General features: G+C 40.4%; 1 protein-coding gene across 5 annotated transcripts in view; it reads left to right on the plus strand.

The window, feature by feature from the left end:
- Positions 1–245: 245 nt before the first annotated feature.
- The window catches only part of LOC149808541 (uncharacterized), a 70,629-nt gene continuing 44,036 nt past the window's right edge, over positions 246–26,838 (plus strand). Inside the window, exons 1-2 of one of the 5 annotated variants that reach the window (XM_089978778.1) lie at positions 248–345; positions 909–978. The gene's annotated coding sequence lies outside the window, so the exon portion shown is untranslated. The other 4 variants (XM_089978785.1, XM_089978795.1, XM_089978811.1 and 1 more) reach the window with 4 other exon arrangements.

A 26,838-nucleotide genomic window follows, 5' to 3' on the forward strand; every position in this document is an offset into this window, starting at 1 on the left:
TTCCCACCACAACAAGCCTTCCCAATGATTATAACTAAGACTTATTAAATTTTATGGAAAAAATATACCGAAAGGCATTTAATTGTCTTCTTTTTTCTTTTTCTTTCTTCTTCCGTTCTAACCAAATATTTCAAGTTTTTTTCCTCCCCTATGTCAGCAGATTATTATTTTGAAATCAATGTGTCCTCGCTCTCCGTTAGTAATAAACTACGTAGTGCATCTAGTATGTGCGATACGCATGCGCCGCTAGGAAATGAATTATCTGATATATCGATCGACAGCTGTCGTCTGCAGCTGTCAGTTCTTGCCCAGGTGAATAAATCCAGCATCGTTTCGAATTACAAGGTAAGTCACTGGCAAACTGACTATTGCTTATGGACTCGACGGTTTGAATAAGGTATAATGAGTCGTAGATCGTTGTATTCTTGAATTTCTTTGTGCATAGATTCCATGAGATAAGGTAAGGTAAACAGTAATTCGATTGTCATCACTACTATGTCATGCTTACTGATCATACATATTTGGACAACGTGGAAGATGTAGATAGAAACAAACATGGATATAATGAAAATCGGTCGTTAAGAGCAAACTGGGAAAAATAAAAAGGTAAAGATTTCGCCAGCTTCCTTTCTACAGTAATAAAATGGCGGCTGTTCGCTGAAATTGTATCGTGTTCGCCGTAACAGACATTCGCATTATCGGCTTGAATAGTCTGCTAAGTACCACACTAATGTAGTATTTTATTGAACAGTGGTATGCAGGTGAATAAGAATGTGTGTACCGAGGATGAAGTAAAAACCTCGTGACAAGAAAGCTATTGAAACGTTAGCATTTGGTCTGATTGGCATCATTTACATATTCAGAACAATGACACACCAGTAGTCTGAAAAATATTTACCTTGTTGCAGGGCGAAGTGTATAATCAACGGTTTGAAATCGACAGCGATGACACTGACAACAGCATTCTCCAGAAAACCGGTATTTACACAAATTAATACAACCAGAAATTTAAGTTCTTCCCATTGTTATATCAAGCAACCAGCTTCTGTAGCAAATTCAGCAGGTAACCTAATCATAGGTGTGACAAGCTGACACAGTAGAACTAACAATGAGAATTTAAATCCCATAATTTCTCACTTAACCATTGCTTTCATTGATAAATACGAACGCAGAAGAGAATAGCCGATTTGCTCAGGCAGAAACTTTTGACAATTTAATTTTGAATTTTCTGCGATTTAACAAGCGGAAATTAGTGACACGAGTATGGGGAATCACAGCTGGAGGAATCTATAAGCATCTCTGACATCGACATTTATCCATATCCTGGAGATAAATGTCGATTTGGATTGTGACTTTCGTGCTGTGAAGTGTAATGCTTATTAGTTGACGGTTGTTTCGACAATACTTGCAGATGTCGTTGACAATCTGTTTTTAATAAAGTAAGAAATATCAGAATTTTATCAGTAGTCTTCAGATTTATCTCACCTAGTAAATAGTACACACGTGTTTGATCCAACTGGACAGGAAATGACATCTAACACTATATATACATCCCATCTGTTAAAGTAGGCGAATTTGTCGAAGACATTGTTTCCTTTAAATAAATTTGGTCACGCAGAGGAAAGTGTGAATCGAGATGACTGAGCTAAAGGCTTTTCAGACAATTACACCGATTACACCAGTTATCGATCCATGAATCTCTAACGTGAAAAGTACTTGCATGTTTGGTTCTTCAGTAGAAGTATTAGTCAGTGATCCGATACTAAAAAGGGCTGTATTTAGTCAGTGATCCGATACTAAAAAGGGCTGTATTTAGTCAGTGATCCGATACTAAAAAGGGCTGTATTTAGTCAGTGATCCGATACTAAAAAGGGCTGTATTTAAACATGGGTTTACCTAAAAATTGTATATACTGAGTTTCTCATGGGCCAAGAGTCATAGACACACCATGAATTGTAGACTTAGTTGTTTCTAAAAAATATTTATCTTATACTGGCTGTTGTTATGCAATGCCGTACAAAAAATGAGGCCAAGAACTATTGAACAAGGGTAGCCGGCACATTTTGAGGTCTGGGCTTGGACAAGTTGCTTGTAAAACATTCTGGGTGTCTATCGTCTGGTACCTTAGATTATGGTAAAAGAGCATTTATCATATAACTACCATTTGACAGTTTTAAAATTGAACGGTATCTTAGCCTTTCTTAGGCGTTTACAAACGGAACAACACAGGATTATTACAAACATAATCTCTATGTTAAAATGGAAACAAGAAGTATCATAAATGATATCGCAATTGAGACTCCCACTCTGATTTTCACGGTGTTTAATTTATCTCCCACTCTGATTGTCACGGTGTTTTATCTCCCACTCGCACTTTCAGATGTTGTACAGAAATAGAAATATGAGCTAGGGCAGTCAGTAAGCAGAGCTAACGCAAACTGCTTAATTATTTACCACCAGCCGTGCCTTGTGTTCAGCTGCGTACTGTAAAAAAAAAAAGATTATCAGAGTTACGGCGGGATCATGATATTTCAGATTAAGTCTACTGTTAAAGATAAAAATCTGTATGATATTGAATTATATGCCTGATAATCTTGAAGTTGCCAGAATTTTCACCCAATACAACGTGCTGTTTGTATCCATTGACAAAAAATGAATAAATGAAAATAATTGTTACAACGCTGGTCATGATGCATTCTCATTAATTATAGATGCATTCTCATTAGTTATAGATTGTTCGATGTTTTTTTGCAGAATTCGAGCTAGTAAGATTTGCTTGTATATATGGAAATGAAGTGGGATAACAAGAACGAACATCAAACAAATATAACAATACCTTTGGCATATGCTGTCTTTAATATTTATTATCCAATGACGTTCATATCTCGAATTCAACTATTTATTCGCTCAATAATTTAAAGCCTCATCATTTCATAATGTATATTTACAAAATTACATAATTATGAAGACACAATTTTAAAATCTCGTGCTTCTGTGCCAGCGATGAATGTACGGGGAATGCTCCCTCTCAATACCGAAACCTGAATAAACCAATGATCCCTTGGAACGAACTTTTTCTTGTCCTGAATGTGCCCTTCTTTCATTGACAATAAACCAGTACACCGAAATCCTCGAAAATTTTAATTTGGATCAGATGTCTTACTGTGTAAATTGACACTAGAGTCGACTTCTCCATCTTGCTTCTCGGCTTTTGATCCATGACACTGTGTCGCAAAGGCAAATCGTGCTGTCTTATCAAAATCATTTGAACGCAGGCATGGGCAACTTCCTCCAGGGCGCGAGCCGTATAGCTGATTTTTACAGCCATACCCTATGCCATATATTAGCGGATAAAACCGGGTCACGGGGCGGATCTGGCCCGCGGGTCGTATTTGCCTACCAGTGCTTTACACGTAACCTAACGTCTTTACGCTGGAAAATCTCGTGCTTATTTTCTGTACAAGGTATTCAATCTTGTATCATCAGTTTAGATTTCTCATTTGTACAGAAGTGGTGGGCTGTGAGATAGAGTTGCAATTAATTTTACATAGGGGAAAATCGCAGTAAACTGAGTAAATATGCAATTAAGCACTGAAAAATTCCTCTATTTCACCTGAAGGAAAAAAAAAATCGAACATGTCACCGTATTTGTTAAAAAGAATTTTTAATTCACATTGGCATCTATGACCCTCTCTTACCAAATATTTAACCGGACATTACGCATGCTTCAAAATATATTGTAAATCTATAAATATATGTGTACAAATAATCACTTTAATTCGATTTTATTATCTAAATGACTTGAAATGACTTGATAAGTTATGATGGGAGCTTTATGCAGTGAAGGAAAAATTGTAGTAAAAATCAATACGGAATACCAGCTCTATAATTGAAAATAAACAATCATGTAACTGGGATAAGTGCGAAGCACAAATGTTTGTCATTCGACTCTATCCTGCCCACCAGAGTAACATATTATATTGATTGATTGCTTGAGGTCAGTGTCGTAAACTGAATTCTGACTATATATATATATATATATATATATATATATATATATATATATATATATATATATATAGTGGAGCCTCGTTAATCCGGACACATTCGTTCCCAGCGAATATGTCCGGATTAACGAGTTTTCCGGATAATTGAATCATGCACATTTTTTATTTTACGATATCATCACACCATATATGTGTACATGTATATGCTAGCTTTAAATGTAATGTACTGTATATTCAATAATGGTTGAAATAAATTAATGAATACATCTATTAATTTGTGTTTATTTCACATTATTATAACATGCGTTTGTACGTACATATACAGTAAATAGAAGTTTAGACAATTAACACATCGAACACATCACACTGTACATACATTTATTATGTCAATTTCCTGAAGAAGTCTGTAACCTTTGTTTGCCTGGATTCTTTGAAGCCCTATACTGTCCACAGCTTAAAAATATCAACTGTATTTGCACAGCAAACAATAAACTGTGATTGTTACATACAATTGGTAAACAACAAAGAGGTTTAATGACACTTTTAATTTATTTACCATATGTTATGTCAAAAAACGTGGACGATTTGATCCCAGTGTGTTTATTTAATTATTAACACCCCCGTCGGCGACTAGCTAAAACAGACATTGTTTATACAATCGCTGGTTACAATATGGTCACGCTACTTAGTTATTGATAGTGGCCATAGATTCTCAAGGGCTTCACTACTGTGTTTTATGTATTATTCTTCTGATTGTATTTTCACATACGATTTTTCGAATTTTCTTATTTTTGGACAGATTATTTCCGGATTATCGAGACAAGTTTTAATGTAATTTTACACTTTGGTCCCCGATTTTGATTTCCGGATCCGGAACGCGGATTTCTTGATTAACGGAGCAAATTAACGTTTAGGAATTCCGTTCCCGTTGAATTATGTCCGGATAGCGAGGTTTCCGGATAAACGGAGTCCGGATTAACGAGGCTCCACTGTATATATATATATATATATATATATATATATATATATATATATATATATATATATATATATATGCTTGCGTCGTATTATTTTATAAGCCCCCACCTCCCTTCGCACATAGTATTTGTTATTCATATACTTATTACAAAACAAACAATAAGCTATAACAATAATCTACCTCATGCATTAATTAATAATAGAATATATCATTTCCAAGGCACGGTTCAATATTATGGGCCCATGTTATGTGCTCAGTTGCGTCACACTGCTTTCCTTGAAACCGTAATGCTTTGTGGGGTAGATATGTATATAAAAATTCATGTAGATATGTAGAGTTAAATAATACTCGGAAGCATCTTTCAAATTTGGAAAGTGGATGCCTTTCGACTGTTCAAGCATCTTTAGTCATACATAACGAAAATAATGATAAGTGAACTATTATCTATTTTTGAAACCATATCAAAGTGCGGGAAAAAATGAACGTGTTTATGCAGCACGGATTACACCGCAGTGCTGGGAGCGCGGAAAAACTGATCTAAGCGCAAAGATTCTTAGTGGGGTCAGTGTACAAATATACTAGCAAATATTACAAGATATACATCCAAAACATCGAACAATCTATGGGTAAAGATGCGCCATAATGATTAGCGTTGTAACGGGTATTTTCAGTTATTCCTTTTCTTCTAGTACAAATTTTTGTTTTGGTCAATTGACAATTGACATAGGGTTTATTGTTTTGTATGGCGAAAACTATAGTTTTTTCGTGAGATCAATTATTTCGAACATATAGCTTGAAAGTCTTAGCAGCAGAGGGGGCGAATCCGACAACTTTTTCGACAAATTTCGATTAAGGCCTCAAAACGACAAATAGAGCCTTCCTTCGAAATCTCACTTTTCGAACAAAAAAAAAATAAAGTCTCCGTTTGGCAAATGGAGCCTTAGCGTTTTTTGCTCGAAAACGCTATATTTCGCCACAACATCTCGTTGGTGTTTTCCCGTGGTAATCATCGGGCGTCCCGCGTCGATGTCATCGCCCCCTCTGCTGCTATGATCTTACAAACAGAGTGATCACTAACTCCTCCTCTTGCAGATCAATTAGGTTATTTGACTGATCGGTAATTCTAAAATTAATTCTCGTTAAAAACCGATCATGGCATCGCATATAGACCGGATTAATCGGACTCTCAACGATTAAAAATCCCGGAGGGGCTGTTGGTGAAAATGAATAAAGGATATACCCCTGTTGAGCTTGATTTGATTGCTTGGTATCCACCTGGTAACTCCCTTCGATAACATCACACACCAGATTGATTGCTATCACCGATGCAATATTTACGTTGTATGGAGCAATATGCCTACCACCATCTCCGTTATCGTATCTGAGGATAGTTGATGGGGGGGCGTCCGCGGGTGGATTCTTAGGCCATCCTAGTATGGTTCTTATTGAACTGTTATAAATATCAACCATATACCCCGGTGTGCTTATTTCAATCGTCGATGATAACGTCGGTTCATGAACCGTAATAGCGATTTTTGATTCTTTTCCTGTGATCGATTTTATTCTGCGTTGAAATTCCTTATTGATTTGCTCTATTTGGTATGACCCAGTTGGTATTGTAACCTCCTCCCAGTTTGGGGTCCCATCGGGTTTATTTGTCCGTGCAAAAACCAGCGAGTTATTAGGTTGTTGTCCGTTAAATGCGTTCGCTCGAATATTAGGCCAACTGTGATATATTCGCAATTTTGCCAGCGCTATTTCCTTCACTGGAACCGGCGACGGGAAGTTCACACTGAATTCTGGATTCGTTGACGTTATCGATATCATATTTGTTTGTACCGGAGTGGTGTTCTCCGCGATCCGTTGAAGCAATGGAAACCCTTCGGGGTTCAGCGACATTATTATTATTCGTTGTCTTTAGTGTCTAATTTCAGCAACCAGGTGGTTCCGGCTTCCAGTTAAAAATCCTCAATTTTTGACATCGCGGAGCTATACAACTGGACCATCGTGGAGAATTCAACATCGGATACGAACAAATTATCAATCGATAATGAGATCAACCCGGATAATTTCGAGTATGCGTCGGATACTATTTGATGTTTTACTGTATACTCGTTGAGTTTTTTCTGAAAACACGATGATATCTTTCTAGTGATTGCGTTGGCGACTCCAGCAATTGTTGTCATCGCGGAGACGGCGATTGGAACAGCGATCGGGGCTATCGTGGTCACCGTGGATAAAACGACGCCGGTACCGGCCACTATACCCGACACCGAGTACACGACCGCGTCGATGGCGGTTATTTTACGACGGTATTTTTTTATTTTTGCACGGTATTGTTCGGAAAGCGTTTTCAAATTCGCGGAGAGTTCTTTTGCGGTATCGAATCGATATTGATGTGACGTCGGTGATACCTCTGATTCAATTACCCTGGTGGTCATTTTATTCTAAAAGAGCTAGTGTTTTTAATTACTTAGATTCGCTACAAATTCCACATACCATGTGATGTTTGCCCGGGCTAAATTTCCATCAACGGCATAAATTGTAAACTGTTCAGTTGCGTTCTTGTCTATAATTGTTGATATTGTATTGTTAAACCCGGATGAACTCGACGATAATATATTAAACTGCATCATTGAAACCAGTGTCAATCGATAAATGCCCTTAACAGTTGCGGTAGTATTTACTGTATTCTGTGTAGGAGTCCAATCGATTGATCCATGCCGAATTGTGTATACTGTGTTGATGATGTTCTCATGAGGGATTTTTATTTTTTCGAATTGCTCTGCTACTCTCGGTAGTCCGTCTTTAATCGCTGCAACCTTAGTAATGAGTATATCTATTTCCTGTATATGCGTGTCCACATCTTTTTTGTTCGCTGCAACCTTAGTAATGAGTGTATCTATTTCCCGTGTATGCGCGTCCACATCTTTTTTGTTCGCTGCAACCTTAGTAATGAGTGTATCTATTTCCCGTGTATGCGCGTCCACATCTTTTTTGTTCGCTGCAACCTTAGTAATGAGTGTATCTATTTCCCGTGTATGCGCGTCCACATCTTTTTTGTTCGCTGCAACATCAGTTTTGACTGTTTCTATTCTCCATTCATGCGCGTCTATATTATTCTTGTTCGCCACAATATCAGTTTTGATCGTTCCTATTCTCTGTTCATGCACGTCTGTACTTTTTTTATTCGCTACAATATCAGTTTTGATCGTTTCTATTTCCCCTGTATGCGCGTCTATATTTCTTTTGTTCGCTGCAACATCAAGTTCGATTGTTTCTATTTCCCCTGTATGCGCGTCTATATTTCTTTTGTTCGCTGCAACATCAAGTTCGATTGTTTCTATTTCCCCTGTATGCGCGTCTATATTCCTTTTGTTCGATGCAACATCAGTTTTGATTGTTTTTATTTCCTGTCCATACACGTCTATATTTCTTTTGCTCGTTGCAACATCAGTTTTGATCGTTCCTATTTCCCGTGTATGCGCGTCCACACCCTTTTTGTTCGCTACAATATCAGTTTTGATTGTTTCTATTTTCCGTCCATGCGAGTCTACATTATTTATGATCGTTGCAACATTAGCGCCGATTATTTCTATTTCCCGTTCATGCACGTCTACACTCCCTTTGTTCGCTGCAACATCAGTTTTGATTGTTTTTATTTCCTGTCCATACGCAGTGATATCATTTATAGTTGTTGTAATCTCATCCAGCTTGGTATTTTTTTTACCAAAGAATTTATCAAAGTTGTCATCGATCCTGTTAACATTTTTTCGTAACGTGTAAAATTGGCCCGACAGCGTTGTAAACTCCGAAATAGTATTTTTTATTGTTGCAAGATTCGGTTCGGTTACCGTCGGGGTCCCGAAAAAACTAGTGGTAGTGAGTTGTATATCGGTGACAGATTTTTTCACCTCGGTGACAGATTTTTTCACCTGCGCGTCGAGTTCGGTCACCGATCTATCCAACCTTATAAAACCGTCTTTGACTAATGTTACCGCCGATATATGTTCACCCGGTTTGAGTCGTCCGTCGCCGGTATACAACGCGATAGTGTCCTCGGCGGCATCACGCTGTCGTGTTAAAACATCATCCAGGGACACATTACTGGATTTCAATTTACCCTGGCGGTCTTGAAATACGACTATTTCACCTGGGTCAACACTGGTTAAATTCAACGTATCGGCGATTTCATCCTCGATTAGTTTTTTTATGTCATCGGTGGCGAGCGTTTCCGTGGATTCCTTCAGCGCCGAAACCGGTCGTCCCCAAATATCAATCATCGTTATTGTAAAAAAAAACGGCGTTTCTAATTAACCCGCCGGGCCTCTACGACCCCACTAGTGTATTCGTTTACAACTACATGAGGTGGTTTTCGCGATGATGAAATCGCCGCAAGTACGTTTAATACCTCACGGCCACATATCGGCGGGTCGCTTAATCGCTGTGTTGGCAACGTGGAATAAAACGCCCGGGCTGAACACGCCCGGATATACCGCATAAACTCTTTTGGCGGAGCTAACCCGTATGAATCAAAATAGACGATCGCACGCGGATCAATCGCGTACGCAACCCAATGAGTTCCCGCTCCGGAGGACCCATCGAGGTTAATTATGCCGGTTTCAATATTCCTTGGTGCCGCCGGTAATTGATCCCTCATAAAAACACCTCTGAAGTTTTTTATCGCTAGCGCGTTTGCGGCGTCTATTAAATCAAAATTAGACATTGGAGTCATAGACTCAGGAGTTAATGACTCCCGAGTCAATAAACGGTTCCCGGTAGTCTTAGACCCTTTCCCGAGTACCATGAATACGGGGTCCCCGGTAGTCTTAGACCCTTTCCGGCTACGGGTCGTTTTTTTTATAGCCTTTCCCGGTTGCCTTCTTCAATGCCATCCCCGCCGCGGTACCAACGGCTCCTAACGCAGCCGCCTTAGCCACTGCTGGGGCCGCCGCGGCAATCAACGCTGGAATCGCGGCTAACAACGGAAATATCCCACCGGTCTTTTCCATGTTTTTGATCGCTGCGGCCGAAAAATCTACCTGAACACCCTTTTTATTCTCCATCGCATTATTGAAATGTTTTATTTGACGCGCCGTCAACGATATCTTATGATTACCACCTGCCATCTGTGACGGCTTCAGCGTTATTGTGGCCCCGCATTGTTTAGCCGACTTTGATCGTAATTTCTTGACTTGACCATCAGTCAACTCTACACTGACGACACTATACGACATTTTATTGTAAACGCGTTTGTGCTTTCAATTACATGTTTTCCACTGGTGCATCAATGATTCTCATTCGTCCACCAACACCTTCCAACAGCATTGATTTATCGCTGAGAATGACAGCAACCGCTCTATATTCGGCAATACCACCAGGACGTTGCACACGAGCTCGGAAGTGTATATCAACGACGGATTGTCTCGTTAAATCAAGATGTTCCAGCGAAAAATAATAAATCGGATACAGGTTTTTAAAATCAAGTTGTGATATTTGCAGACCAGTGTCGACGTTTTGATCACGACCCATATATGACAGCAATCGATGATACACACGTGCGATATGGTTGTCACCGTAATTGAGTTGTATATCCTCGGATGGTTCCTGCTGTCCGTTTATTCTCAACGAGACCTCATTGACACCGATTTGATCAAATATCATATGGCTGCGTTCTTGGGAGCCTAATCGCGCCTTATTCTGTAGCGCTACAAATATATGACGCGGGGCTGAAACACCCTGTTTGGATGCCAGGTGCCATGTAAATATACCATCCATATTATCCTCTTTAGCATCAGTGGTTACTGTGAGCCAACTCAACAGTGATTTACCACCTGTCTCCATGAATGAGAGTAATCGCTGTTCTGCGGTGATTGATGGGGTCATTACTGGCATCCACAATACTATATTCTTTATATTGACCTTACCGTCGGCAACACCAGCATCATGCCAGATTGCATCATTATCATTGCCCTTTCGCACGAGTACTACTGTATGCTTAGCCCCATAGATGACTTTTCTGACGTTTCTGCAGAATCCGAATATATGATGCAGTGGAATCGCGCATGAAAACTGTCGGCGTTGTCCTTGCAACATCCCTACTCGTGTTGCAAACCCTAGATTGTAATTAGTAATAACATTTATGACATCGAAGCTCCCAGCTGGTCTTACATACCCGGCCGGTGCTGGATCAACCGCGGTGGCATGTGTTGCCTTTACCCTAGAAAACTGATTGTGTTCAGCGTTATCGGTAGTATCCTTCGCAAACATCATAGACGGACCAGCCGACCTTGTATAATCATCTGAGTATCTCGCTAGCCCGATTATCGTCGTTGCAACATCAACATCGCGTTCTATTGATTCAATTTCTCGCCCGTCAATGAGATATTTTGCGCTCTCAAATAACGCCATTACGCCGTTGTTGACAAAACCAACTCGGATAGCCGGGTTGTTGTCGTATGGTGCATTATCGGCAGCATTTGTCACGAGTTCCCCCTCAATTTCGATAAACGCTTCACACGGTAGAAAGTATTTACTGGTATCTTGGACTTGAAGTTCAATTCGCGATCGTAGATTCGGTTGCGTTGCATAATAAGAATAATATTGATAATCACGGACAGAATCATCCCTGCGCACTGGGGCATCCATATCAAACGCGGGATCAGCGGTTCGCGCAAACATTTCTATTATTTATCATGTTGATATTTTCAATTGCGATTTTTTCGTCGTAGACCACTTCCCGCTATCGCGTTCATGAGCGCGTTAGTGGATGACTCAGCCGCCAACGACTCTAGTTTTTCTTCCACGGCGTTATTTATTACTTTACTGACATTTGCAGGCATCACCGTCGTTGATGGCATCACCGGTGGTTTCTGTTTTTTTCTCCTGGATTTCACCAACGACATTAGTTTGTCCTTTGCTGCAGAAAGCGCCTTTCCGGCAACATCTCCAATGGCACTAATACCCTTATCACGAATAACATCAATAGCCTTCATTCCTAATTGTTTGGCTAACGGCGCTACTTTTGGAGCCATTCTTGTAAATAACCCCGCAATGGTGCTACCGAGACCATCTCCATAGTACGCGCGGTAAACAGGCAATCGCGAGTTTACCACGTAGACGAGTACTGGTTTATCATGGTTGTAGTGTATGATCATCCTTATTAAAAACACCAGTTTTCCAATTAATCATCCACGAGTTCGTCTATGAGCGTTCGATATGAATTAATGTCTATGATACCACCTGCAAATAACCGCTTGCAAATATCAGCGGCCTCATTGATTATTTCCGTAGAGTTATTTCCGGCTCGTTTTCCTCCGATTAGTACCTCTAGCCGTGATATATCACTGAGAACACTACCAGGACAGGTAACACTAGCGTTTTCAACTAGACCACTACCACTTGGATACCCCTCTCCGCTTGTTTTTTTAGAACCAGCTTTTTTTTGACGTTTTTCTCGGACTTCTCCTTTTTGTTGTTGTATATCATAATCATCAATCCCCCTTCTAAATTCTTTATATTCCAATTCTTTTGTATCCAAGCGATCAATCTCTTTATTCGTTTTATACAACCAATTAACCCAGTCATCTCGTTTTATATTACTGTTTTTATACTCGTCTTTTAAAAAGTTTTTTCTTGAATGATAGCTTTGAGCGGCAAAATTACCAAAAACCCTATACTCGTTGGATTTCAGTAATTGAGGTTGTTTTATTTGTGCTATAGCCCCTTCAGTGAGTTTATCTATAAAGGGGACTCCTTTTTGAGTGGAAATTTTTTGAAGTTCACCAACATCACCCTGTTCAGAATCATCAATATCAGCTAATCGTTCATACTCTCGTTGGGTTTTTATATCACTGGAAAGTTGTTTTATCCGTTGCTGTGTTTGTTCTGTCTCTGCTGCTATCTTTTCAAGTACAGGAAGAAGAGGTGCCTCTTTCCGTTCGCCTTCCTTAGGAATATCCCCATATATTGCTCGTTCTGTTGCAGCTGTAACATCCTTAGTCGCTTTAGTTACCGGGGCAAAGAGTTGTTCGCTTCCAACAGTAAAATCGGTTTGCATTTGTTGTCGCGTTTGAAGTTTCTCTCTCACTCTGTCTCGTAACGGTATGAACTTTTTAAGCGCTGCTAGCCGCTCTCTGGCTAGACGAGTAGTGAGTGATTCGCCTACCATTATTGTAAATTGATCCGCAATTTTCTAATTTTCCGCCGAGTGTACCATCGGGGGCTCCACGGAGTTTTCGTCTATAATCCTTCTAATGTTTTTGATCTTACTAGAAATCTCCCGGCGTCGTTCATAAACACGTCCGAGTTTTTTTCGTATTATTTCAACGGCAGTAAATAGTCCAATGAATGCATTTGCGTCATTGTGGTACAAGTTTTCATTAATCGTATGTTGTAATCGTTTTACAAAAAAATACTCGCGGGCCAGGGTAAAACGCCCCCGTTTCGATTGTTCGTTAATAATCTCATAATCGGATAATATTTTTTCACTGTCGAGACCATCAGATAATTCAATTCCTTGATTTTTTAATTTTGAAATCTCGGCTAATATATTATTGATGTCTTCGATATTCATTATTCTTATAGAACATCTTGTTTTTAAATAAAAAAAAAATGAAACCCCGTGTATCAATCCCGAGGTGTTTAATAATTCGTTTTCTTCCGGAATGGACAATTTATTGTCAGCGCCATGGGCGCCGGCGACTTCGTCAGCGCCATAGGCGCCGGTGACTTCGTCAGCGCCATGGGCGCCCTATATATGAAAATCGAATTATATGCCCGGTCTTTTTTGAGATTGCTGTTTGATATACTCGTTCTGCTACTTTTCGTATTGAGGCGATACAAATGTCAAAGTATCTACTGGCTTCATTCATCGACTGAAATATTTTTTCCTCGTGAGTTGTTGTATCAAATGACTTTACGGATTTTGCTTTCTTTGGGTATTTACCGGTTTGGCCTTTTTTGGTATTTTGACTCTGCGAGACAGCTTGCAAGTTTGTAAGAGAATTATCAGTCTTATTACTATTAATATGATCAATCACAAGTCCATTTTCGATTAATCCGTTAAATGCTTCAAATACCACCCTGTGAACATGGTACTTCTTCTTTCCGGCACCAAACATCAGATACCCCTGATTACTTACGGTACCAACCGGCTTCTTCAGTTTGCGGTTTCTAACAATGCCGTCGCGAGATGCCTCGTAATTGACGAGCACAGGATGCGGCTGAAATTCTTGGTCCATTTGTATAATAATACTACTTGTCTAATTTATTATTTGGTTTAATTATGAATCTTTCAACGTAGTCCTGGGGGGTTTTGATGACGAAGTCTGCGGTGGGGTCAATGACGGCGTTTTTAATTCGCTTGTCATAATAGCGTTTTAGTTCCCTGTATCGCTTTCCGCCACAATTGATACACAACTGCGATTTTCCTCTTACACCGACGTGACAAACCAAGCACGGGAGGGGGCCAAGAGAACCATTACGAACGCTTTGTAAATGATACCCGCAGAATTCACCTCTACATGATTTATTGCACGGGGTTGTCGACCCAATCATCAACCATTTGCAGTGATTCATTATACTATATTCTTTCATTTAAATACTTGTTTTAATTATATGGATGAGTTCGAGAGATTAGCAGCAATTAAGCCCTGGAAAAATATTAAGTTCAATCTTGATAGAGTCCTCAAGGACACACCAAAAGCGTTAATAAACGATAAAACCCTGTTGAGTAAAATACGCGATTGTATCAATGAATTCAAGCGTGATGGTGCATCTCATAGTTGGTCAACATTTCGAATTGATGGTGTTGTTGATGCTACCATGAACGACAACCGCGCAGCAACGATAATATCACAACTTGACGGTAAAAGGTATTTCTTCAGAGTAAAATTCATTGTCCGGGTGGAATCAGGTAATTGGATCATACGTGATAAATTTGAACCAGTTCTCAGCGACATGAAAACAGTCATTGTTAGCCGCGACTCCAAGCCGGGGCTGTTAACCGGAATTGACAGACCATACTATGAACGAGCGTATCCTGAAACAGCAGTTGTTTATGGAATATACCCGTTAAATAAGAAACCTGATATCGGAAAACTGAAACCAATGAAACAGTCAACTGGGATAAATTGTGTAGCAGAACGAGTAATAGAGCATTTTACAAATGCGTGTCAAGGAAACAAATTGACTGATTTACGACGTAGCAAAATCAACCAGTGGGAACTAACCGTAAAAGAGCGTGGAGCAACCATCAGCGACATAGCGAGATTAGAAACATCGCTGAGATTTCCAATAACCGTTACAACGATAACCGGTGAAGTATTATACGAATCAAAGTACAAATCAAATGGGGCCCCAATCAAAATTATTGATCATAACGAACACGCATGGACGCCCGCGATCACAATATTTCCACGGGATAGAACAGTAAAGTATATACCCGAAGAATTCCTGGGAGAACAATTCTCCAAGGATGGTTTTCTCGCGGAGAGGAAACTATTTGATGCTATTGCCTACTTGTGTAAAAACGACCCTGTATCAGTGTGGTTACTTCGCAGCGCTGAAAACGATGCGGATACCTTTGATCAGTTTGTAAGACCAAACGGTGAATTATATCGCACTGAAGCGTTTCACAACAAGATGAAACAAACCGCCATGGAATTTGAGGAGCATGATGAACAACTGCTAACAAATTGTTTTACGATTCCATCGGTTGTAGCTCATGTTGCAGCAAGGAAAAATGCGTGGAGACCAACGCGCAAGGAATTTCTGCCGGATGTACAATCCAGTTGTTTGGAATACTATCACGGTGGACTATGGAACACTGAATACAACCGCGACGCTATGATTTCCGTTGATATGGTTGCCTGTTATCCAGCGAGTTTTCTCGGGTATGGATCCGCCGCTGAGTACTTTAGACGATTTGGACACCCCAGTCATGAAATGACTCGTGTTGCTATTAATGGACCACTGCCTGATTTTGATTTAACCGGATTCGCTCGCATAGTATCATTTGAATTCGCGGCAGGACTTCATCGCTGTTGTTATATTTGGATCGGTAGACACATGGCTGAAAAGAAGTGGCTGCCAATAGCGCTGCTACGGTATATGATTGATTGTAGCATGCTTGTATCGTTGATTGTCAGTGACGCGATTATATCATACCGGGCACGGACTGAAGTCTGGTTACCAGAACCGGAGCGTCTAGATAGCATAATTGACGAGTCCAGAAAAAACATTGATGCCGACGAGGAATATATCATCGAATGGTCCAGGAGGATATTCAACCAACGAAACCGCGAGGCAAAAGATCTCGGTAGAAGAATAATCGGTAAGTTCACACAAGGTGGAAAAAACCACGACTACAAACGATATTGCTCACGGCTGATTATAGATGACGCAGAATATGATTTCGTAATCAAGGACGCAGTGGCCAAAAATAGATACGTGAACTGCAAAACAGCTTTCTTGTCCAATGGAACAAGGTTGGGCACAGTTGTTACCTACAGCGATGGAGACAGCCCGGCATATCCACATTTGAGGGCGTCTATGCTGGGTTACACCGCTATCAATTTATTCTCGATGATAAATAGATTTCCCGACACCGCGGTTAGAGTAGCTGTTGATTCGTTTTATATAGACGTAGCGTATAAGGGAAACTTAGCCGAGTTTACTAGTCCGGACGAGAGTTGGGGTATATGGAGAATTAAAAATGAAATACGACGCGATTATTCCCCGTCAGCAGATGTCACCGTTGAAAACAATTACTTACGCTGTGATAAATTATCAGAATGGTCTAATGCACCACCGTGTTCTGATCCAATTTGTAGATATAAAACAGTTTATTTAAGCGGCTGTGGCGGGTCAGGAAAGACGACTCGGGCAATTGAATTATTTCGAACGCGGGCAAGTATAATCGTGCTTACACCGACCCATAGACTAGCGCGAGAAATAAAACAACGAAATGTTGACGCCGTTACTTATCACAGCTTTTTTCGATACAGCGGCGGTGAGTGGACTCCTGATCGAATGGGTGAAAAATTTATTCCTGGGGTTATCATCTGGGATGAGATATGTACTGTTTCGTTAGATGTTTTACAAATGTTTCTTGAGTGGTTGCTGCGCGCGAATACAGCGGTGATCATGTGTGGCGACCATGGTCAACCACCACCATTTGTCGGCGAGGGTCCACATGATTGGTTAAAGGGTTTTGTGGACTATTATGAAGAAACCGATACTGATTACCGAGCACTTGATGAACAACTGCGCGGGGTTAAAAAATTAATCAGATTACAGCCGGATAGAATTCAGTGTGAAATAATCCGCGAGGTGATTCCGGAAACGCCGTTAAATGAATTCTGGGAAACATGGAGACCAAACGATTTGATTGTAGCGAGTAGAAAGATAGTCAGAGACACACTTCAGCGGAAGTTGTTTACGTTGCATAAGGAAAAGTTTCCAACGCGTCCAGTGCCGTTATGTTATAGACCCGCGGACACACGGCGGCAGAACATTGAAGTTGAAATTCCAGGCCTGACAGCGTCAGGGACAGAAAAACAAATTCTCGTGCTGAATGATATTGTGCTCGTTGATATCGGTGTCGTCGAGGACGCGCTACGTGCTGATAAATCCCCGTGGACGCTAGGATACGCAACAACAATACATTCCTCGCAGGGACTAACCATCACGGACACAATTGTTTGGATGGTTGATAATCGCATCGAATGGTCGAATCTAGTCTATCTTGCAGTGTCCAGAGTACGAAGGATAAATCAGCTTCGAAGAATTGTTATTGACGGAGTCACTGACGAAGCCGGCGACAAAGTCACCATCGATGCAAGCGTCATTGATAGAAAACTCTCGGGTTACCGCCAACAGGATAAAAAAAAACAGCGGCGTTTTGATATTGATGCCGAATTAATAATCTCGCTACGACAACAACAGAATAATCACTGCGCGAGTTGCAATTGTATAATGAGTTGGCGTTATTCGGATAAAGACACTCGCCAATTTACCGTGGACAGAATCGATAACAGTCTCGGTCATGTCAAAAACAATGTGAGGTTGACCTGTCTTGAGTGCAATAGACGCAACGGCGCTAGTTAAGACCACGCGGGGGTAATTGAGTATCGTTAGGTATCACTTGTAGTTGCTCGCGTGTAAATCCGCGCTGAGGAGCAGTTGAATCCAGTCTATAGATCGGTGATCTACCAGTTGATCGTGTTATCGTTGATATGTTATGTGTGGTAACACTCCAGATAGGATCAGTAGCTCTTTTTTTACCGCCTTCAAGCTCTCCTGGTTCATACAGATATCTAACAGTGACATCGCCGAGAATCGGCTTGGAAACGCTATCTATTTTTGATCTTCCGGGTATATACTTTTCTTTAATCGCGTCGCTGGGCTTCATGTTGATTGCTCGGGTAATCTCATTATTTAACGCTGCAATTACACCTGGCAACCTTTTAACCCATTCACGAGATCGTTTTTCTTGGATGAATTCCTTCGCGTATTGATATCCAAATAACCGTTCAGCAAGAGTCCGATTGAATCGTTCAACAATTGCCTGATCACGATGTAGCGCAGTATGACCTCGTCGTATCGCGACGCTATGATGTTTCAGCGTTGATAAAACAGCGCCGCGAAATTCACTACCGGGATCAACTTGTAATAGATTTGGCCAGCGCAGAGGGCCTCTTCGATAAATTCTTTCAAACGCAGCGGCTACTTCAGTTGCTGACTTTGTTTTTAACGGCTCCGCTTGTTTGTATCGACTCGCAACATCAACTACGGTTAGCGCGTATTTGTAACCGTTGTCATGCGGCAGAAATAGTATATCAGCCTGATGAACTTCATTAGGTACGCTGACATCAAAGCGCGAGAAGTTGATTTGTTTAGGCGGTGGTAGATAGATTTGCCATATAGCCTGTTTGGATAACCAATTAGCCGCAGTGGTCTTTGTTACCTTTGCAGCGCTTGCAAGCTTACCAATTGCGGCCTTCCCCTTCCAGTATCCTCTCGGAGAATAATAGATGGAATCCATGTTGTTATTATAAACGCTATCGTTTTCAATTACCAGCGCGAGAAGCTCCGCTTCCAATCATTAATTTACCTTTCATAGCCGATTTTACCAACCATGAGGCCAATTTTTCTTTGAAGGATTTATCAGGAATAGCATTTAGGGCGTGAATTAATTTTACATCCGCGATATGACGCTGTTGCAGATCGCTACTTTTGTAGTAAGCAACATCATGAGCATGACACGCCTTATCGATAGCGTTTATTGGATACTCACCGGGTTTGGGCTGATTTTGATCATCGAGTCTAATATCTAATCGTGTTCCGGGGCCACAGTAGTTATATCCTGGGAGGTGTTTTTCTCCTGGATACTTTGCCCACGGTGTTCCGGGGAGTTTTGCCAATTTGGCTGCGATGTCACCTCCTCGCTTTTTTTTAAAACATCCCCGGGTTTAATAGAAATGAATCTAAATTTCTTTGTACCGCATTGTACACACTTACCAGTAAGCGCCGATCTGTTATTTCTTGTTGTAGCGGTTGTCATATCATTTGTGCCAGTACGCACTCTACACTTCACACAATATAGATCCATAATTTATGTATAGAGATATGAATATAATTGATTTTTCGGCGACTAAAACAAGAGAACCAGTTAAGCATGTTGCAGCGTTACCAAACTCGATCCGGATGATTATCATCGGACCATCTGGATCCGGCAAGACGCAATTGTTACTCAATTTAATAATGAGATGGATGAAGTGGGATAAGTTGTATTTGGTTGCTCCTAGCGTGGATGATCAACGATGCTACGAGGTGTTGAAAGATTTCAACGAGAATGCATCAGCGATCGCTAAAAAAAATGTTATTGAGTTTATTACGGATATCAATGATGCACCGGGTATTGATGATATTGATGGCGACGTTAACAATCTAGTCGTGTACGATGATGTTATGTTAGACAATCAAAAAAACCCAGCTAGGATATTTTCCAGAGGCAGGCATAAAAACACTGACGTGATATATGTCACTCAACGATACACTCAGATTCCAAAAGTAATTAGAGACAACTGTAATATTCTTGCTGTGTTCAACGGCGTTGATACACACACGCTACGAAATATTTGGCAGACATGGTGCGGCGGTGACATGGACTTTAATGTTTTTCGAAACTTTTTTAGTCATGCTCAGTCGACCCCACATGGATTCGTAACGATAAATTTACATGATCCTCGGACACGATATCGTATCGGACTTGACCAAATATTCGGTTAGTTGTAAATAATTTTCATTGTAAATAACTACTTAGCAGCAGAGGGGGCGATGACATCGACGCGGGACGCCCGATGATTACCACGGGAAAACACCAACGAGATGTTGTGGCGAAATATAGCGTTTTCGAGCAAAAAACGCTAAGGCTCCATTTGCCAAACGGAGACTTTATTTTTTTTTTGTTCGAAAAGTGAGATTTCGAAGGAAGGCTCTATTTGTCGTTTTGAGGCCTTAATCGAAATTTGTCGAAAAAGTTGTCGGATTCGCCCCCTCTGCTGCTGTCTTAATTGTTGCTTGTGATACTGATGATTTTTTACTTGTTAAAATGTAATTAATTACATTTTCGTAAAATACCAAAATAAGAAGTAATTGGCTTGTCTAGAAAACAATCAAATAAAATCTTGTAAGTTGTAATTTAGAACAAAAGTATTTTATGAAATAGTAAGCAGACATTTCACGCGCTATCTGTGGTCTTTACATTATCCGGTCAGTTGAAATGTATAAAGCGAGTGGTGGTGAAATGTGGGACGTGTTAACTCAAATGTGCAATGAAATCTGCAAGATAGGGATAGTTTTGGACTTAGTCCCTCAACAAAGAAAGGTAATATCCAACTACACTCAAATCGAACCATCAGTCAATACAGAATGACAGCGCAATCAAAGTCTAGAAACTGGATGTTGTACACTCCTTTAAGAACCTAAGATATACCATCACAAACGATGGCGGTTCAACAATAGAGATATAATCCAGAATCAGCAGCTGTTGTATGCGTCCTGAAACGAATGGAATGGTGAAAGCGTCACAAGGGCACTGTTATTGTCAACAACTCTATACCTCTGTTAAACACAAACATTAAACAAAAAGTAGAAAGACGAATAAAAGTCCTTGAAACGAGATTCTGTAGACACAACTTAGTACTCCAGTACACCAACCGCAAAACCAATGTAGAAGTGATTAACACTATGCGGCCAGCCATTTGCGACCGTAATGACTTCCTAAAGGTCGCGAAGAAGCGAAAGCTCCGCATGTTTGGTCACGTCACAGAATCATCATAAATGGCCAGCACCATCCGTAGGCGAGATCGAAAAAGAGGATTCCAATCCAGGAAGCAGTGGGTGGGATGGGATAGTCCACCGACCTTTTTGGGGGACTACCCCCGGCCAAAGCCTCCATACAATTAAACCCTGGAAAATGTTGGATTTTTAATTAGGAAAAGCCAATCCGAGCCTTGTATTGTGACCAAACCCCCTTCCTTTTGATGTTGATTTCTTCGTTGTCAAATGCCAATCCGAACCTGGCTGGCATAATGAAATGCTTCACTGAACCACGACAATCCCCATATGCGTTCTCGTGGAGCATAAAAATGCCACTGCGTTTACTGAGTTGGATGTGTATTTTTGCATATCCGCTGACCAAGGATGTGTAATTAAAGCGTTAATGAGTGATTCTGCTCAACTGTGGAATCTCGTACAGCTAAATTAGATCGGCAACGAATAGAAAGAATTAAAAAACATCATCCCGTCCGAGCTTCTGTGAAACAGCAACTACAACAACGTCAGTAAGCTCAAGTGGAATTTACAAAAGGTACAGAACAGTTATTTAGACCAATTGTTGAACCAACCAAACAAAAATTTATCACAGCAAATTAAGCAACACAAGAAGCTCTTAAGACATTACCCGAGGATATCGCTGGTCGTCTTCCCTTCGCTCCACCACACCAGCAACCTCAAACCTAAGGATCAACCCCTGCCACCACCAAATGTTAGAACTAGAATAATATATAAATTGAGTGTTGAAGGTATTGCCGCTATCAGGGATAAAGACCAAATACCTGATAATGCCATGCTGGGATATAGTCGTAGAGATCCATATGTAAAACCTGAATATATTAAAACTATAAAAGCTGCCGGTTGGGTTAAAGATGTACATCGCGTTGCTGATAATACCCAGCAAATCAGATCTGAGGAAGGTGTTGATGATTTTGAACTATTTTGCCGGTCAGTAAAGGAACATTCTGCAGTAGCAAGACAGAAAAAGGAAGGAAAAATTGAAGTGTCAGATTGATGAAGTAGTGGAACGGAGAACATCAGGCGTAAAAGCAAGATTTGAAACAACGGAAAAAAGCAGAAGATGAGTTGGCGCATTTCTCAGCGCTCTTGAACCATATGACGAATTGTCACCCGAACGAGAAACAGGAAGTGGCCTTGCCGCTCCCAATCGTGGTCATAAAAAAAACCTTCGCCGGTGTTATACAATAAACTTTGTCAAAACAACGTCTTTGCTGATGTTCATCGACGGCAAATTATCGTTCGCTAGAAGAGGAGACGGCAATAATTCCCCCCGAAATCATCAATGAAGCAGGCTATATTGGTCAGCGCGTATTTACCGGTGGCGTCATGGACATTTTAAACAACAAATACTATAAAAACGTGTTCACGAATGCATCTGATCCTGCATTTGACATGGACGCGCCAGTCTTCAAAGATGAATCGGAGCGTGATTATCAGTAGTATTCTTATGATGCACGTGTACCTGACGCACGTGGACGAATCGAGTTTCAAGTCCAAGATACAAACATATATTTCTTGCCCATCGATGCCTTTATTGGGATCGAAGGTCTGCTTCTGAAAGCAGATGATACAGCATATGCTATTCGTGATCGAGTTGGTTATGTTAACAATGGTGTGATGTCACTGTTTAACAGTGTCAAATACATGATTGATGTTAAGAATATTGAATTATGTCTCGAAACATTGATATTGCTGCAACGATTATCGGGCTAGCACGATAAAGCGACGATTATTCGCGGTGAACTGGTTTGTCAATATATTTACGCAAGATACCACTGATCACCCCGAGAATCTTAACATAACCTTAGGTGATGGGGGAGGGGGCTGGCGATGCAGTCTTATCGATGAATAAACATTTCAACTTAGAATTCATAGCACGTCAGTCGATGTTAAACGTCGATGAAGAATTTTCATGTATGATTCCACTATCACATATCTTTGAATTTAGCAGAAATGTTACAAAAGTTATCTTTGGTGCTAAACGCACAGATGTACTTGTTCCGGAAGCCACCGACAACGATGCTATCTAGCATCCCGATACGGTTGATTCTGGTAAGGTGAGACTGACAAAACTTTCGTTGTGTATGCCACCAGTGATATAATCATTCGTTGACGAACAACTGCCGCTCTCTTTTTATGAACGGCGGCGGCAAATCAACGTTGTCGTAGTTGACGATCACCACAGACAGTATTCAAAGTAATGTTCTTGAGTTATTTACATGGTAGATAGTATCAAAACAGAGAGTTTCAGTACAACGAAACATATCCATAGCGCTTCAGGATAACGACCGATCACTGGAACAGATGGATTCGCTCAGATAGTCCGTCGTTGACAATGATTTTCGATCTCCTGTAGCACGACCACCAGCCGTTCCTTGTGCTTATAGAGCAATCGCAGTAATATTATCAGACAAAATGCAGCTCGAAGGTGTTGTCGGACGAATGAGAGCTATTGATGTACTCGTGGAAAACATGTGATTTCGCTGTCGATATTGTAATTACATAATTCATATGATTATAATGTTTTATGAACAAGATTATGTCATGCTGACACCTTATCATATTAAAAGACTTCAATCGGCATCAAAACAGAATTGTGGAACAAATATATCGCTGAAATCAACGATGTTGCATGGCCCGAATGTACTATCGTTGACTGAAAGTCAGTTCAAACACTACAATGACGCCAAGAAATCAAAAACTGGTGTGCGACTTGATCTTTCGCGAATGCGATCAACGATACAGCAAAGACCGGTAATATACTCCAACTTCTAGGGGAATATCGGAGCTGATTTAGCTGCAGCTCAAGCTGTTGAAAAAATGGTTGCAGTTGGTGCTGCTGGAACAGCTGCAGGCATGGCATTGAAAAATTGACAGGACATGGGTTAAAAGTATCAAAAAAGGAGGCAGGGTCTAAGATTACAAAGTAAGCGGTACAGTCAAGGTCTGCGACTGCCAGGAATGTTTCGTTGAAATCCCCATGTTGAAGCTGCATGTATTTGATGCTGCTAGGCTATTAAACATAAAACAGTTCAGCGGTGTTTTCACGCGTGATCAGTTGCCAAACCAAACAATCCGTGTTGAAACTGGTATCATTAATCTCGATGGCCGTTCTGGTCCATTTTCTCACTGGGTTGCATACGTGGTTGATTCACGTGGTGTTGTTTATTTTTGTTCTTATGCATTGGAGCAACTAAAAGAAATTTTAAGGTACATCAGTGGTAATGCAGTCCCCATCTTGTATTCAACATTACCAGCACATACATTAACGGATCCACCTATATGCGGTCCAGAAGTGCTTGCTGTACTCCGTGTGAAGGTCATCAGCGCCTCCAAATAAAGTCGTGCGTGAGTAGATTAGCGGTCATTTTAAACAGGTTAGCTGCTTATAGTGGTAGATATTTACGGAAGATCTTTCTTTAGAGTTAAGAACCCTGGTCTTGATGACGTTGATTTTGTCAACATTTGTGCCACAAGATGAGCTTACTGATTTTATGAATCTTGCCCGGGTTGACCTGGATGAAGTTTTTTTTTCAAGATTAACATGGGCAGTTAAAACAAACAATATTAAGTGGACTGATATTGTCCGAAGATTTTTAGGTGCAACGGCTAATAATATCCCGGTATTTACTAATGAGGAAGAACCAGAGACTCAAGCGTATCAATTGCGACGTTCAAAAACTAGATCCGCATGAAGATGGTAAACGCATTGCTAACACAGGCGATACAGTGAATGCGGAACTCAACATTAACGGAAATAGAAGTGTTATTCTGAGAGAACCGGCATCGGATGATGATACTGCAACGAAGAAATATGTGGACGACAAGGACATCTCACTCATTACCGCCTTAACGACAAGGAGTGATATATTATCCACGTTGTCATCTGACGATGATGTTTATTTGGATGCGTTTACTGATTTTCGCAGAAACAAACAGATTCTCTTTGATTGCTTTGAAAGTCTAATTGTCGCCGGCGTTAAGTTCGCCGACAATGTTGTATATATCGAGTCCTAACTTGTCGCTAAAACAACGACGTTAATCAGTACATTATTAGCGACGCATGTAATATCACCAGTGATAGGAATCGGTGTAGCTTTTTTTATCGGTGTTGCTGGTATCCTTAATATTATCGCACACAGAAATAAAAGTTCGCTACGACACAAGCATGTATAAATATAACATCTATATTGACAACGGGTTAAACGACGGTGTAATATCAGATAGTGAATTTGCTGAAGTTAGCGATATTAAATTATTAGTATCACAAGATAGACATCGGCGGCGATACATTGCGGAAAACGGGGTTGCAGTGCCACGTTTAGAATCTGCATAGATAATAACGACCGCAGAAATAAGTACCCGATTGGAACAGATTATCGCTAATATAACACCGCCGACGACCACAATGATATCAGAGACGTTAACGCAGCCGGAATTCGATATTGGTTTTCCAACTCCAATAAAAGCACATACAGGATCTGGAGGGTCCAGTCGGTCACTTGAGATCGCATTGGCAAAATTACGACTTTATTATAGCTGACCAAATATCAGAGCAAAATTATTTGGTGGATTAGACGATAACAATTCACTGGTATTCGCGCATGAAATCAAGCCTGATGAAAGTGGTCAGACTGTCAACATTCTAACAGGATCATATCAAATCGAATAAATCAATGATGATTTGCAGGGTAGAATAAATCTATAACCGAAAAAGAATCAAAGGTAGTCGTCAAAGGTACATGAACTAACACTGAGTACTTCCATTGAAATATCAAAGCCCGATTTTGCCTTTGACATATATAAGTCGTCGATCATAGTCATGCTGGGATGGCCGCTAAAAGTGCCAATTTATGCTGCACCACCACAACCACAACGATCTGATTAATTATCAGACAAACAGGCATTCATGAGATATCCAGAGTACAGAGGAAATCAAATATGTGGCGCGTGGAACTTATTACTACTGGAAATGCAGGGTTTAGGCTCACGTGGTAGCAGAAGAGATTGGTTTTTACTTAATGAAGATGAAAGAATATCAAGATAATTTACATTAAGGTCAGCGTATGAACAGGGGTTTACTAATAAAATAATTATCGCTGAAATGGCCAAGGACCATAAAAATACACAAAAAGATCTGAGAATGATACTTAAGCAGTATATACTTGAAAATCCCAATGATGATCTTAAACAAAAAATTCACCCAGACAATACAGCATCTGAAATTCTGTCACAAAAATGGGATTTAATCAGCAATGCCCCATGGGGAGAGTTTGAGAGTAGAAAGCATAAGATATAAAATGCATCCACGTTCAAACTGCCATGGTTGAAAATCGATATAATGGAGTAGTATCATAATGACACAATTGACGAATATTTTCCAAAACTCTGCGAAATGAGGAAAAATAAAAGGCTCTCCATATATTCTCCAACATAACGAAGATGCAGCAGGCGATTGTCGTCATATATCGTCGGGTATATTTAATATCA

Source organism: Sinohyriopsis cumingii, chromosome 1 (genome assembly GCF_028554795.1).
Source record: "Sinohyriopsis cumingii isolate HCF-2022 chromosome 1, ASM2855479v2, whole genome shotgun sequence".
NCBI lineage: Eukaryota > Metazoa > Mollusca > Bivalvia > Unionida > Unionidae > Sinohyriopsis > Sinohyriopsis cumingii.